Source organism: Hibiscus syriacus, unplaced genomic scaffold (assembly GCF_006381635.1).
Source record: "Hibiscus syriacus cultivar Baekdansim isolate YM2019G1 unplaced genomic scaffold, ASM638163v2 tig00004046_pilon, whole genome shotgun sequence".
Taxonomy (NCBI): Eukaryota; Viridiplantae; Streptophyta; class Magnoliopsida; order Malvales; family Malvaceae; genus Hibiscus; species Hibiscus syriacus.
Genome location: NW_024061997.1, coordinates 689,435 through 707,117, shown reverse-complemented (window position 1 = coordinate 707,117; position 17,683 = coordinate 689,435). Strand labels below are relative to the sequence as shown.

Here is a 17,683-nt window from a genome sequence, read left to right as displayed (position 1 = left end):
TTAATTTTTTGTATTTTAATTTAATTAAGACAAAAATTATACATGAGGTACCTTATATATTACACAAAATACTAAAAAATAAAGGTAAAAATTGCACCTAATATATAATTTATCAAACTTTATATAAATTAAATTATTGTCGTTATAACATATTATCATTATAATATGAATGCTGTAATACCCTAATTTTGTCCGGGCAATTTTTTAAATTCACTTGAAGATGATCGAAGAATTTATTTGGAGATTTTGTGTTCGATGATGAACTAATTCAAGTGATAAATCGTGAAAGCTTGCATTTGGGTTAATATGAAATCGAGAAGCTTTAGGTGTTGAATTGGATTGTAATCATATTTATTTCAGTTTAGAATTCAAGAGATAAATTAGAACAAAAGAAATCGATAAAGCAAAGCGATAGAAATACAAAGACTCTTGAGGTACATTCAAAGCAGTCCAGTGGACAGTGTACGTCATCCATATTGATTACCAATTTTGAACACGTTACAAGTATTTGGATGAGGAAGTCTCTTAACATTTAATTCTCTATCTCTTACCTTTCCAACGCACTTTGAATCGCTTCAATCCGATATCGGTAGCTCAAGATATGCTCAGATAAATAAGGACTGTGCAAGCTGGATAATTAATACGGGAATTACGAATTTTCAACAAACCTTTGTTTTCCATTCACTTGCACAATAGACACGTTGGATCAGCACTTGGGAGCTCTAAGGAGTGTCTAAACCAGATGAAATTAAACATAAACAGCACACAAAGAGAAGGAACAGCACGTGGAATCAATTTCCAGCATTGTCTCTAAACACCCATGCTTGATGACTCACCTATGCACTCATACATAGTGGAGACATGTCATAGCCCATAATGAACCAATCTCCAGCTTTTTTTTCAATCAGCACATGTCCAGCAAAGACCATGAAGAGTTGTCTCCACCACTTGAAGGATAACAGCCCATGAACCTCACGAATCTGTCCCACAAGACATGGTCTAATGGAGCACTATCAAAGCATTTTCCAGCTCACAATCCATGAGGGAAGAGATATTAGGAGAAAGGAATCTGTTTGGCAAGAAGGGGAGGCATTTAAGAACGAAAATTCACAATTAGAAGGGAAGAGACACGAAAAAAAGGGGAATAGAACACAAGGAGAGGAGAGGTTCACGAAGGGCAAGGGGGACAAGCAAGAACGAAGAAAACGGTGTCCATTCAAGAAAACAAAGAAAAGAGTTTGTGAAAGGAGATCCTTTGTAACAAAAAGAAAAACAGTGTGTAATAGAGGTCATTCCTTGATTTTTCGAGAATAATAGAAAGTGTTGAAGGTAATTTTCATACTCATTTTTAGTGTGATGTATGTGTGTGCTCTTGGTTTTGAAACGAGCAAAATAAACAAAGGTATGGATTTCCTTAAGCAACAGCATGCAACCATTTTTATTTATTATTCTTGAATCAAAATAAAGAGTAAATAGAAATGGGAGTTGAGTTTACCTTAGCCATGAGAAGTGTTCATCGGAGTGATTGTAGAGAAGAGAACAAGGTTGCGGTAAAGATGGAACTAAATGAGATCACGTTAGTTTCTGCCTTATTCCATTTTGGTCCTCTTCTAGGATGTTTGAACTCGTGTTTTTGGCTCCCTGTTTCCGCATTTTAAGTTTCTGTCCTTAGGTGATGTTATTTCAAATTTTCATTTATTTTTGCATCTGATGTGAAATTTTGTTAAGTGGCAATTTACTCCTATATGTAATTGTGGGTTTATTTCTTTTGTAGTCACGCATTTATTTGGCTTAACTCTTTTTAGTCCACAAATAGAGTATTTCATGCTTTCTAATTTTGCATTTCTGTTTTATGCGCATTTCATTTCAGTCCCTTTTGTTATTTATGTTGTTTCAAGTATTTGATCTCCAAAAATTGCATGTTTTCTGTTTATTTATTTTACCCGAATTTAATTTTAGCCCGGAATTAGTAATGTGTTCATTTCAGTTTTTTTTAGACATTTTGCTTTTATTTCCTTTATGTTTCGTTTTAGTCCCTAGGTCGAAGTTTGCATATATCTAATTCTGTCTATTTATTTTATGTTCCTTTAATTTTCGTCATAAATGTTGATTTGTTTAATTTCAGTTGTTTAGATATTAGACTTTAAAGTTTTTGCATATTATTTTAGTCATGTGGGTATGTTATTTTAAGTTTCTGTGATGTTGCATATTTGGCATAGTATTTTCTCGGTTTTCATTTTAGTTTTATAGGTGGTCACGATTTTACTTTGATCTTAGTATATGTAATGCATTGATAGGTTTTTTTTGTGATCTTTGTTTAATAGTGATTTTAGCTTTAGATTTATTTTAATCGAATGTTTAATTAATTCTTACATGACATCCTTTTGCATAATTTGCATGATAGCCTCACGTGCATAACCCGATATTATTACATAATTGGATTAAGGGTAGTATTTATGTATTTTAAAATATTAAGAAAAGGTAGTCTTAAGACAACTAGATGTTCTTTTCCGACATTTTAAAATAAATAAATATCCCACTAGAAAAACCTAAAAAAAAGAGTTGATTGCATTAAAAGTTAATTGATTTTGAGGGGAAAATGAAATATTCACTATTTTAAACTTATCGAGACAATTTGCTAATTTTATTAGGGATCAAGTCTCGGTATTTTTAAATGATTGAATATCCCCTATCTTTTCTAATAATATAATTCGGATTAATTAATTTAATTTCTTTCCTTGATAGAATAAAAATTATTTTAATATTGAATTCTTAGGAAAAATTATTATATTCCTTTTATTTCAGTTGGAAAGAGAAATATTCATCATAAAGTATTTTAGGAAATATTTTCTCTTCAATTAGAAATAAGGGAATATTTTATATTTTTCTTTTGAATTTTTCTATAATATTTGTATTGGTTGAATCAAGAATCATGGAATAGTGATTTAAATATAAATTCGAATTCTTAGATTTCTACTAATTAGAGACAATATATAATCGATAGGTACCAATTTTGGGCGTTGTGGGGGTGCTCATCCTTCCCCACACGTAATCGATCCCCGAACCCATTTTTTATTTTACAAAAAAGAACGAATCGCTGGTTACACGTAGATCGGTAAATCTTTTAAATGACGTTTTTCTAAAAAAATTTTTAAAGAAAATTATTAGGTATTCGACCTACCTAATTTAAAAGGTCGATGGCGACTCCGAAACATTTCTTTTACAAAATCGGGTTTTCACCCAAATAGGTCGAGACACGTCGCATCGCCGGAAATCGGTTACGACAAATGCATTATGATATAAATTTAAGTAATTGTCCTTATTTTAAAAGAAATACAATGATAAATTTGTTATTATTGTTTATTTTAAAAGAATTTGAACGGTTCTAGATTATGTTTGTGGAGTTTGAGATAATTTTTTAGTGAAATAAACACTGAATTTATGTTTAAGAAGTTGAAAATGAATGAACTGAAAATTTTAAAATTCAAAAGTCGATGTGGGTAGATGGTGACTAAGGATGATAATCAATGGCAATCGGTGATAATGATGAGAAACGAATAACATAGAAAACTTTGAGTACATTTATAATTTATAATAAATTGGTCACAACCATTAACATCCGTTATTAAAATAATGAAACGCTGATATAACCGTCACGCAACTGATGTGGCTTGTACCAAGTCTTTTCATCTCTCTCTCCATCCTGCAGATTATAGGGAGAGAAAGATTTGATCTGTTTCTAAACTCTAAAGAGTTACCTATTATGTATATCTCAATGGTGATGCATTTCAAAGTTCGAGTTTTTTTTTTCATTCTTGTCTAGTGTAGGAATTATCCAACCAATGGGTTGGCCAAAAGCAATACACTCAGTACAGTATTGCAGAAACTCCATTTAAACACATATTTCACGAATAAAATGACAGAATGGATACTATTAATAAACTAAGTAATTAACTGATATAATTCACCCACTGCTAAACCCTATATGGTCCGATAATCGTAACCTTGATCTGTGCTGCCTGATATTCTATGCCCCTAAGACTCACATATTTGCCTACCAAATCCAAGTAAAGTTTAGCACTAGTACAGGCTGTATTGTTTCAAATTTTAGCTTCAACTTGATAACAATGCTCACATTTCAAAGGTAATAAGGGCTTCTGAAAGACCGATAGTTGGAAACGCTGGTTGATTCTGATGTTGATGGTGTTTACACAGACGCCGAAGTGGAACACTAATCCAGGTGGCTCTTTTATGCACTCAAGGCTCCCTAATGGAACAGCTGAAGATGGTCGGGGTGGTCAGAATGTTAGAAGGGAACTGTGGTCCTAGATGACCTTGTCTACCAAAAAAAATATATATATATATATATATGATCCTATTACATAATATAAAATTCTTTTAATTTTATACAGATTTTAGGACTATTAGATGAGTAAAATGGATGTTTGAGATTAATCACAGACATAACATCCCGATCCTATTGTTATGTTGTGCGGCACTCGTATGGGACTCATCCCAAACAAGTCAGTCTTTGACACAATGATTTGCGTCTCAGATTAACCTGTCATAAAGTCATGCCATACTTGACAATAGACATTCCCTCGATTCGTTAGCCAATCGTGTAGCAACCTCTCCAGATAGACAAGTAATGTATTAGTCCATAAGTCATAATATACTCCCAAAGCCATAAGTACTCTTGGAAGAAAGATCCTACGAGACATAACGAATGCTAGGTTGTAATTTCACTCTTCAACCAAGAGCACGATATGGGACCTATAGGCCCCAAACCGTCCCTAGGTATTTCTCTTAGAGAGACATCATACTAACCACGAGGTCTCGATACCTGCACACCTAAATTCCACTTAAGCCTAGAAGAAGATCGTTTACATCATGATAATTTCACTTGCTAGCTCAAGGAGAAGTGATATAGTATATATATATATATATATACCCCGGCCTCTATTTATATGAATTGAAGATTAAAAGACTTAATCCTTAAAAGTTTAAAGAAAGAAAAATATCAAATATTTATTTATATATAGAGGATGGAAAGAGAAAGAGATGCAAAAATTTGATACAAGTTACATAATTGGTTTAATGTATCATATCAATAATATGTTTTCTCAATAACGATTTTCAATGATCGAGTAATCGGTTTGTTATTAATCGATAGTGTTAATGATTGAATCATTACTTATGAAATACCAGTGAAGAAAAGAGAAACTTAATAAACCTTTACTGACCATTTATGTAGTTTACCCTGAAAATAACGATAATTAATGAAGGGGGTAAGATGAGAGAGAAGTTGGCATGATGAAAGGCAAGGCGCAACTTTAGTGGTCATCATCTTCACATTCAGACAGCACAATTAGTAAGATACATTAATCCCTGTTTCTGCCATGGTTTTAACTTTTGACCAGACAAATACTAAACCAAACAATTCGACTCCCAATCCCATCAAATTTGGGGAAACAGAGACAACGCCCGCAAAATCAATCATGATTGATCAAATTTAGCAGATTGAAACACAGAAAAAGAAAAAGAGTGTGCGTGGCCGTTTCAAGAGCCACCTCCACTTCTCAAACAACTTCCGGTTGGCCGCTTTCTGATTCCTCAAATCTCTCTATTTTCTCTTAAAATGTAAAAGAAAGCGAAAAAAAGGAAACTGAGCAGAAATCCCAGGAAAAAAAAAACCCTTTCTTTGTTAACACCCAACTGAGCCTGAATTACCATTGTTTTGTCAGCTTCTCTACTCTAACCTGTCGTGTTTTGCAGGTAAACATTGTTTTATCCTTCGTTTTATTGTTTTTCTCAACACCCGTTTCTAGATCTTCAATTTTTGTTTTGGATGGTCTGAAATCTTGTTGAACTTTTTATTTTTTGTACCATTGGAGAGATTCTTCCCTTTGATCTTGACAGAGATGCAACGTAATAAATTTCCCACAATGCGTAGTTTAAATGTTTTAGATAGATGTAAAGGGACCCAAGTTTATGCTCTTAACAGCACCGGTGGTGGTGGAGATGTCGGTGAAAAACTCTTCCACCAACTTCAGGACCATCTTAGTGTTAATTCGAATCAACCTAAATCCATTCACAATTACCAAGCTTCTAACGTGACCCTTACTTTTGTAAATGAAACCTTGCTTCCTTACAGCCTCCCTGTCGCCAATCTCCTCGAACCCCAGATAGAGCCATCTCCAAAGTTTGTTGATTTTATAGAAACACTTGCTGATGTGCACCTTAGGATTGAGAGGTGTCCTCCATTTGAGAAATCTGGGAAGTATCTTGAGCAATTTGCAATTTTTAAGGGCTAGCTGATCTGAAGCTGTTACGGAGGACTCTTCGAGCAGCCAGGCAGCCTGCCGTTGATGTGCATTCCAAGGTTGTGTTAGCGGCGTGGTTGAGGTATGAGAGGAGGGAGGATGAGCTTGTTGGCACAAATTCAATGAATTGTTGGGGAAGAAACATCGAGTGCCCTAAGGCTACGTTGATAGCTGGTTATAACCCGGAATTTATTTATGATCCTTGTAATTGTTCTAAGACTCCGCGAGGGGAAATTGAGGACGAGGAATGTTCCACTTCTGGTGGTTATGGGTATGTCATTTTTCATTGGAGATGACGAGATTAGGTGTACACGGTCCAGTATCGCTTCATTATCAATACCATTTAGGACAATGTTGTATGGTGGTTTCAGGGAGTCTAAAAGAGAGAAGATAAATTTTACCCTGAATAGTATATCGGTAGAGTGTATGAAAGCTGCTGAATTATATACCAGGACCAGAAGAGTAGATTCATTGGATCCGCAGATTATTATGGATCTTCTATCTTTCTCAAATAGGTTTTGTTGCGACAATTTGAAGTCTGCTTGCGATTCTTATTTAGCATCTTTGGTAAATGATATGGAGGATGCATTGTTGTTAATTTAGTATGGATTAGATGAAAATGCATATCTTCTTGTGGCAGCTTGCTTGCAGAACTTTTTAAGAGAACTCCCAAATTCAATGCATGTTCCTAATGTGATGAAATATTTTTGTGGCCCGGATGCAAAGGAAAGATTGGCTCTAGTTGGGCATGCTTCCTTTTTGTTATATTTCTTCTTGAGCCAAATTGCAATGGAGGAAGATATGAAAGCGAACACTACTGTGATGCTTCTAGAGAGTTTGGCAGAGTGCGCAATGGAAAATTGGCAGAAACAACTTGCATATCACCAGTTAGGTGTTGTAATGCCTGAGAGAAAAGAGTACAAAGATGCTCAAAGTTGGTTTGAGACAGCTTGTGAGTCTGGTCATATATATTAAAAAGTGGGTCTAGCAAGAGCCAAGTTCAAGCGGGGCCACAGGTATTCAGCTTACAAGATTATTAACTCACTCATCTCAGAATATAAGCCAGCTGGGTGGATGCATCAAGAACGTTCTCTGTATTGTGATGGGAAGGAGAAGATGTCAGATCTACAGATGGCTACAGAATTGGATCCAACACTCTCTTTTACATGCAAGTATCGAGCTGTTTCATTGTTGGAGAACAACAAGATTGGAGCTGCCATCTCTGAAATCAGTAAAATAATCAGTTTCAAGGTATCCACTGATTGGCTTGAGTTACATGCCTGGATTTCGATTGCCATGGAGGACTATGAAAGTGCTCTGAGAGATGCTCGGGCACTTTTGACTCTGGAACCAAATTACATGATGTTTTATGGGAAAATGCATGGTGACCACTTGGTGGAGTTCCTCTGTCCTTTTGTCAAACAGTGGAGTCAGGCTGATTGCTGGATGCAATTATATGATCGCTGGTCTTCTGTCGATGATCTTGGTTCCCTAGCTGTTGTACAGCATATGTTAGCAAATGACCCTGGAAAGAGCCTTCTATGGTTCAGGCAGTCTCTCCTCCTGTTAAGGTAACATGACAAACTCTTTCACTGTTCCACTAAAATGCCGGTTTGCTGTTTCTGTTGAATGGAAAGTTCTCTATAGATTCTTCTAATAGATTAAAATTTGTTTTTATCTCTATGGAAGAACTTGCATTATTGCTTTGTAGTGAAGATCAACTACTTTGTGCCCTTGTATAAATGACTTCATTTTCCTTTTCAAACTTAGATCTAAGATTAACGTTATGAACTTATGATAAGCCAAGCGAAAATTTCTTCTGTATTAATTTGAGATGTATCTGCCTATTTAAAGGCAGGGTGGATTCTGTATCAAGTGTTAACTACAGACAGGTTAAAATAAAATCTACTTCACATTATAATAGTTTTACTGTTGAGAGTCCATAAAATGCCAGCCGGCTTGCCGTCAAGGTGATACCATATGGTATTATGAAAATTTGGTCCATCCACTATGTGCAGCCTAGTTACCATTATTAGGAGAAGAAAAGTTAAACAGCCTCCATTCCGTTCTCTTCATAATGGTTCTTGGCCTCAATATTCTATTGTATATGTTTGAATTCCATTCCTCATTTGCTTCCTAGTGTTAGTACAGTTTATTTTTTGAGGCAACGTGGCTTTCTTAATTATAACTTATGAGCGAATACTATTAAGTCAACTTATATTTGATATGTTAACTCTACTGTATCAAATGTATTGCACATGTCAGTTGCAATCATTTTTTTTATAGGAATAGGAAGCCTCGTTAAAATCCTTCCTCATAGTTGACCCTTTCCTAACAGAAATGATCAAGTAGTGGAGGGAGGAAAAGAGTGCCTCATTTTATTACCAAACCGGAATTACATAAGACTTAACAATACAGCAGATGATTTTACATAAGACTTAACAACTTCAGCTACTTCAAAAACCTACAGCCACAGAAAAATAAACTATAACTAAAACATACAATCAACCGATCCCTGCTTTGCTAAACTATTTGCCTCCCCATTACAAGACCTTGGAATTAACCTAATTAAAACCACCTTTTCAGAAAGGATCAACAAAATTTCTTTAACAAGAGGCAACATGAAAACTGGTGCCAAAGACGGGGAATGAATCCACTCCACTGCTGACTTACAATCACTCTCAACAACCAATCTACTGGCAGCAGACCAACTTGAAGCTAAAAAAATTTCGATGCCTCTTTTAATAGCCTTTAACTCTACAACTGGTGGGGGACCTTGACTAATATTCTCTGAAAAAGTCAAAAGAGTGCAGCAATTCCAGTCCCTTAAAATGCCTCCAATACCTCCAATCGAGTCATTTAACCTCACAGCTCCATCAACATTCATCTTTAAGAAATCAACAGGTGGAGGAAGCCAACCAATAACAGAATGATCCTTAGGTTTAGGAACATAAATACCATCAGCAAGTGATGCATCCCCAATTAGCAGATCTTCCTGAATAGGGAATTTAGGATACTTGGCTAGGAACCATTTAGATAACCTAAATCTCACAAGGAAAAAGAGAGACAGCCTATCAAGGTTTAAACCTTCAAACACAATCGCATTCCTTTCTTTCCAAATAGACCAAAAAACGACTCTAAACTTCCAAATCAATGAATTCAACCTCAAACTCCCCCACGAATTAAGTAAGGAAGGAGGGTCCTGTGGTAGCACAATAGACAAATCCCAGAAGCTTGCCAGTTTATTCCATAGTTCCCAAACTACAAAACACGAAATGAACAAGTGTTGCACAGATTCCTCATGTTCCTTGCACAAAGGATAGAGAATATCTTCTTCTAAGGACATTCCTCTTTTCACTAACTCCATTTTAACTGCAACTTTCTGGTGAGCTAACTGCCATAGGAAAGCTTCTACACGAGGCGGAGACAAACCCAACCACACCCCTTTTGACCACAAATCAATACCCCCAACTTCCTTACCAAGAGCTTTCCTACACGATTTTACTGAGAATAACCCATCACCACTTGCAGACCAAGAGAGAAAATCTTCAACCGAATCAGTGAGTTTTATTTCCTTTAATTTCATCATCAAATCTAACCATTGTTCCAATTCTCAATCAGACAAATTCCTCCTAGTAATAATGTTCCACTGCCAACCATTCAACTCAAAGCTTCCAAAATCAGCAACCTTACCCCATTTGTTAGTAGAGAGTGCAAAAATTCTAGGGAAAAGAATTTTTAAAGGAACCTCATCCACCCATGGATCAGTCCAAAAAGATATGGACTTAACATTGCCTACTTGCAACTTCGAAAATGATCTAAGACACTCACCCTCCGAATCATTCTTCAAAACATTATTAGCAATACTTCTCAAATTCCAAGAAGATTTTGGAGAAATGACCTTACTAATAGACATAGTATTACTACTAATAATTTGCTTACTACATAACACTTTTCCATATGGATTCCTTTTCATTTGCGAACTTCCACACCCATTTCCCCAATAATGCCCGATTAGAAAGATTCAAGTCAAGAACCCCAAGGCCATCACTGTTCATTGGTTTGCATACTGTACCCTAGCTAACCAAGTGGATCTTCCTTTTATTCGCACTGTCACCCCATAAAAATCTGGCCATTAAGGAGTTTAATTTATTCCCAACTTTGCAAGGCATTTTAAAGAAAGATAGGAAAAATATTGGCAGGGAAGTCAACACTGACTTTAATAGAACTGTCCTGCCAGCCAAGGACAGAGAAGAAGCTTTCCACCCAGCTAGTTTTGAATTAAAATTTTTAAGGACAGGATCCCATAAAGCTTCAGAATTCTTCTTAGCACCGATTGGAAGACCCAAATAATCTGTGGGAAAACGATCAACATAACAGCCCACTTCCAATGCCCAGTCTGATAAAATATCCTCATCAACATTTACACCAAAAAGTTTACTCTTCTTTAAGTTTAGATGCAACCCCGCCATTATACTGAAAATCCTCAACACCCTTTTGACATTTTTAATCTGAGTAAGTGAAGCTTGGCAAAAAATGATGAGATCGTCGGCAAATTGAAGATGAGATAACCGAAGTGAATCTGCAGAATTCCCAATCACAAAACCTTGGAAAAGTCCTTTGTCAAATGCTTTATCTAGCATCAAATGCAGCAACTCACCTACAATATTGAATAGGAGCGGAGAGAGACTACAACCTTGTCTTAGTCCTTTAGCCATAGTAAACTCTTCCGATGGGGAACCGTTCACCAGAACCGAAATTGAAGCAGAAGAGAGACACTGTGAGATCCACGAACACCATCTAATACCAAAGCCCATCTCCTTCATTGCTCTGTTCAAAATCGGCCATTCAACATAATCGTATGCTCTGCGAAAGTCAACTTTGAAAACAACCCCTTGTAGACCTTGTTTTCTCCAATAATCGATCCCTTCATTTGCAACAAATGCACAGTCCAACAATTGTCTCCCTGGTATAAACGCAAACTGGAAAGGGCTGATAATGTCACTAACACAGCTGCTAAGTCTCTTGGATAGAACTTTTGATAGGATCTTATACAAACTTCCTACAAGGCTAATTGGTCGATAGTCTTCAACACTTTCCGGATATAAAATTTTCAGAATTAGGGTAATAAAGGCGTGGTTTACTCCATGCTCCCACATCCTTCCGAAATAAAAATCGTTAAAAAATTCCAGTACTTGCTCCTTTAAATCTGGCCAGCATTTCTTGAAGAAACCCATTGTGAAACCATCCGGACCAGGAGATTTAGAACTGTCCGAGGATGCTATAGCTTGCCAAACTTCCTGTTCTGAAAACTTCTCCTCTATTTTTGTAGACTGTTCTCTTGACAGTTTAGAGAAATCCAGAAATAAGTTCTCCACTTCCATTGTAGAAATGGAATTAAAAGCTGTCTTAAAAAAATCAGAAATGTGGGTCTTGATCAGAGACGGGTCTGAAATAACAGTCCCATTAATCTTCAGACTAGTAATTGCATTTCTCCTGTTTCTGTTTAGAGCACACAAGTGGAAAAATCTAGTATTTCTGTCCCCTCCTTTAATCCATCTCGTTCGATGCCACTTGAGGCTGTTTCTCAATGGTACTGATTGTTTAATTCAAAACATTGACAGAATACAATATTCTGTTCACCTAATATTCTATCAGTTCTAACTTATAAGTGTTTGCTACGACTGGATGCTGTATGTTAAATTGACAGAATACAATATTCTGTTCACCTAATATTCTATCAGTTCTAACTTATAAGTGTTTGCTGCTACTGGATGCTGTATGTTAAATTGTCAGAAGGCTGCAATGCGTAGTCTGCGGTTGGCTAGAAACCATACTACCTCAGAACATGAAAGGCTTGTCTATGAAGGATGGATAATGTATGACATCGGCCACTGTGAAGAAGCACTAGCTAAAGCAGAGGAGTCAATCTCCATCCAGAGGTCATTTGAAGCTTTCTTCCTCAAAGCATATGCTTTAGCAGATACTAGTCTTGATCAAGAGTCCTCAGCATATGTTATCCAACTTCTTCTGGATGCTCTAAGATGCCCTTCAGATGGACTCCGGAAAGGACAAGTGAGTATTTTTGGAACAATTTAACTCCAGCTATATAATTCTGAAAAAAAAATCCTAGCTATATTGGGACAATGAATTGGTTTTGTGTTCTGAGTGATTCCACATTTCTGCAGGCCTTGAATAATTTAGGTAGCGTGTATGTAGACTGTGAAAAACTAGATCTTGCTGCTGATTGTTACATGAATGCACTGAACATTAAGCATACACGAGCACATCAGGGTCTAGCACGTGTATTTCATCTAAAAAATTAGCGTAAAGCTGCATATGATGAGATGACTAAGCTGATAGAGAAGTCACGCAACAATGCTTCAGCTTATGAGAAGCGTTCAGAATATTCTGACCGGGACATGGCAAAGAGTGATCTTGCTGTGGCTACACAATTAGATCCCTTGAGGACATATCCATACAGATACAGAGCAGCAGGTAAATTCCTTGACCACGGTTGTGGCTGCTTGCCCCAACAATTTTGTTTGTAAATCGTGCATTCAACCTTGGTTTTGATTAGGCATTGCAGAATCAAATGCACTGCGACTCCTATGCTTTTATGCTACATTTGGCTACATAAGTATTAACACAATGAAAAACTTAATTATAACATAAGTTTTAAAATAATTTGTAATAATATAAAGAAGAATTAGTACAAATTTGAACTTGAAATAAGAAGGATGAGTAAAACCTCTAGCAAAAAATAATACCTCATCAAAATAAGTGAATTTGTTTTCCTTCTCTTTGTTCAAACCAAGTCATGTAGCGGCTAAAAATTACCGAGGTGAAATTAGTTATTGCCTTCTCATATACTAAAACATGAGGGAAAATAATACTCCTACCAATCGTAGCATTAGCTAATTCTCGATATGTTTGAAGGTTGAGAAAACAAATATTCCCATGGCTTTACATCTTTCTTGCCTTCTTTTAAGCTCTTCTTTTTCCATCAGCTCAGCCCATTTTTTCATTCCTATATCTTTGGTCACATTGAAGCCTTGGTATTTAATGTGTGAGAGTTTCATTTGCTTTGTGTGCTGTATTTTCCGTTTTCTTATTGGCATAAAAGCATAGGGTTCTCAGTTCTCAGATTTAAGGAATAAAATTAAGAACTTCCTTTATAGTTTCTTTGATTATATAGCATTTGGAAAAAGGACATCCATCTTGATATGAGGTGGTTTCAGGATCAAGGCTTCTGTTAAATTATATCAATATGATGTTATTCGTCGTCATCTATTCTTTAAAATGTTCAAATGTTATTTATCCAAATAGAAAGACGAGGAAAATGAATTATTTAATAAGATTAAGAAGTTGATTCCTTGTCTTCCACTATGTTTAATCCATAAGAAATTCAAGTTTAGAGTACGATAACTACTTGTTATTTGTTCTCAATCCTGAATACCGAGGCTATATTTGCATATGGGGCTAGCTTTTTTCAGCCTCTGACATGAAGTTTCTGTCTTTTCCAGTTCTAATGGACGATCACAAAGAAAACGAAGCAATTGCAGAGCTCACAAAACCACTAGCTTTCAAGCCAGACCTGCAGCTACTACATCTTCGAGCAGCATTCCATGACTCAATGGGTGACAGTATGTCTGCTGTTAGAGACCGTGAAGCAGCCCTATGTCTTGATTCTAACCACGCTAATACTCTCGAGCTATATAATAAAGTCTGTGAGCAGAAGAGTAAAAGTAAGAAAGAATCCACATAATCATTTCCTCTCTTCATCGATCTCTGCGGCAACCTGATTTTTTCCACACTTCTCTTTCGAGTATTTTTGTTTGATTACAAGGGGCACCATAATTGTTGGATAGTAGGTCCCTGGGAAATTCAGAAGCTCTGCCATGGAGATATGGAACCGAGGAGGAAACAAAAAGGATAGTGTTTGGTGTGATAGTAAAGGGGAAATTAATGGACAAAGTAGCTTGTAAATATATGTTCTCTTTGTTCCAAGCTTGCTATATATCATTTTTAACAGGTTTCATTCTTTACTTTTCACCCATGTAAAGGGTCCAGGAGCAATTAAACTGGAAAACCATCAACATCAAAGGGATCGTAATAAGAATTTTGTGCTTTCTCTTCCCAAAAGCTACGAACTTTTGTCGTTCAACGTTGTGCCACATGGTTTCTGGATGATTCCAGACTTGCAGCAAATGGTAACTTCATACTTGAGGCCTTTTCCATCCAACCTGTGACCCTTGAAAGTGAAAATATCGGTTTTAATACACTGCACGAGATTCCCATAGTTTTCAGTTGCTTCACAAATATTTCATACCACCACTCCTTTATCATATCTTCATTCATATGATCATATGCATCTCAAGGTCCCCACCTACTCCAATGAATCCTTCTCTTCCACAACGATATTTCTCTATATGGGATGAGGAATGAATGCAGCAAAGGAGAGGAAACGCCCCCAGAAAGCTCAACTTAAATGTGCCACTCTTATCGACAAGGCGACCGTCCGGTGGATACATTAGTGATGAAGTTTCTTGCATGAATTCCCTTGCGGGATGCCAAGATTCGAGTGATGGGATTCCGTTCTGCTGGGAACAGGCTCCTGGCAATCCCAAGAACTCGGAGAGAAGTAGCAACGTAGATGAGGCCGAAACGCCTCGTCCGAAACCCCCACCGGGCAGATGGCGTCCCCCGAAAGGAGAAACTAAAGGGAACTATGATCACAATCATGATCACCATGACGAAGCTTATGATGCCAACGTGGATGACTACGACGATGTATTCTCGGATGCCGTGGAAGTTTTGTCACTAACAGAAGCAATGGACATTGTTGAGAAAACAGAGAAGTTCCATGGATCAGCAAAGAGCTTAGAGCCAAGTGATCTGGATGGCTTGAACTTAGCCATGAGTTTGGAGCACAGTGATTGTCCACCTCCAACTTTCATGATCGAACGCTTTCTTCCGGACGCCATAGAATTGGCTGCATCATCCGCGCTAAACATATCCAAAACAAAGCTTCCCTGCCTATGCAATTATTCTGATCAGTCACCATGTGTTTCGCAAGCGGTAATAAAGCGACCACCACTGTCTTCCCCAAAGGGTTGTGGGCTTGAAATGTTGCTGCCATGGCGGATGAAACACAAGCTTTGTAGTGTAAGAAATCCAATCAAGGAAAAACCAACCAGTATTTACAACCAAAAGCTAGTGCAAAGCAGAAGAAGTTGCTTTCATCAATTGTAGAGGCTTCTGCAGAATGGAGATGTAAATAATAGAGGTTAACAGCTTTTGCCATGTATAGACATATAGTGCATGAAAAGAAATGATTAGATGTACTATCGGGATCTCATTTATTTTTAATGATTATCTGTACTATTTTTCTTTTTCTTCTGAACAAATTTGCTACTTTTCAAAATCATTTCAGGGTATCCATTTTAAGCATTCATTCAACCTACAGAAAAGAAGGGTTGAAAAAAGATTTGATTTTGCTTCCAAAAGGACAAAGGAAAATGGAGAACGGAGAGGCTGAAAGGGCTGACAACTGGTTAGACTATGGATGTAGCCAGGGATTTATTGAGGGAACAGATGGAGATGAAGCAATTGTCCTCTGAAAATTTTAAATTATCATATATTTTAAATATTTTATTTTTATATTTTTATTAGTAATCTATTTTCGTTCTCTTGAAATTTTACAAGTATGTCCTCTTATCATAAAATTTTACGTCAGATCATGTAGCTAAGAATGACAAAGTTAGCCAAGACAGCCACGCTTCTAAAAATTTTAAATTCTCTTATAATTTAGATATTTCTTTTATATTTTTTATCGATAATTTGTTTATGTCCCCTAAATTTTATAGAAATGTTCTTTAAAATTTTATAAATTTATCTCCCAACATAAAATTTTATAAATTTATCTCCCAACATAAAATTTTATATCCATGTTTATATTTTAACTCAAATTAATTAAGTTTAATTTGATAATTGTCAGATGATCCTCTTGAAACTCAAGGTGATAGAGAGCACCTATAAATTATATGGAGGTTGTAATATGATAGACAGCACCTATAAATTATATGGATTTCTTCTGCTGTAAATTTAGCAATGAAACAGTATTGAAAAATGTTTGTGCCTATAATTCTGAGTGTTTTCCTAAGGGCTTCCTCTCTTTGACCATTATTGGTATATAACTTTTTGTTACTTGTGTGAAGGGGAGCCCCTTAATTTATGGCTTTATCCAATTCCTACTTTTGATATATATTTAACTTATTATCAAAAAAGGAAAAAAAAACCTTGAATAAATAGAAGGACCTTTGTAGTAAAAAAACATTATTACATTTTTTTTTGAAAATTTGAGTTTAAATAATTATTTTTGCAAGGTGTGTATATAAGGGTGTAAATGAACCGAGCTTAAACGAATAAAGTTATATTTGTGTTTGTTTGTTTATTTTTTAAAGTGTTCATGTTCGTTTATTTATTGTTCAGGAACATATTTGTTTAATGTTCTTAAATGCATTTGTTTATATGTTCATGAACGTGTTCATTTAGCGTTCGCAAATAAGTTCGTTTAGTGTTCTTTTATATGTTCAATTTTTAGTTTTGTCATTTCATCTACAAGTTAAAAAATGATAAAATTATGCCTCTAGTGCTTAACTCCTTAAAATTCATAGTTTAAATTTTAAATTTTACCATGTGTCAAATTTAGTCCTTATCTTTACCGATGTTTAAAATTTTTTTAAAAAAAATGAGAACTAGGTTAAAGAGCTTGTTCATGAACATAAATGAACGAGTCGGTAAATAAGTTTGTTCGCGAATATAAACAAACTGTCGTAACTGTCTTTCGGTTGGGCCCCGAGATTGGGCTTCGACTTGAAAAATGTGGATTGGGAGTCGCCACCGATCATTTATTTTTAAAAAAATGGGTTGATCGGATACCCTATTTCTTACCTGATCTGCGTCTTACCAGAAATATGTCGGGCTCGAGAGTCGGTTACGGTCAAGGAAGGATTAGCACCCTTGAATCGCCCTTTCGGTACTATGTAATTTCCAGTTGTCTTAATTAAGAAAATTGTAATTTTAAATTAAAACGTAAAATTTGATCATGAATTACTTACATCTGATTAATTGACGAAAATACCCTTAAAACGTCATAAGATGGGTTAGAGGGAAAAAATGAATAAATGAAAAAATGAAGAATAAAAATAAGTAAAAAAATAAAAGGAAAAATAAATAAATAAATAAATGAAATATTAATATATATATATATATATGAGTAAAATAGAAAAATAATAATCATAACAATAATAATAGTAATATGAAAATATAATATAATATAATATAAATAAAAAAAA

At 35.6% G+C, this 17,683-nt stretch overlaps 1 pseudogene; it reads left to right on the top strand.

Annotated features, from left to right (window-relative positions):
* Positions 1–1,002: 1,002 nt before the first annotated feature.
* LOC120188301 lies at positions 1,003–15,711 on the top strand (annotated as a pseudogene).
* The last annotated feature ends 1,972 nt before the right edge of the window (positions 15,712–17,683 follow it).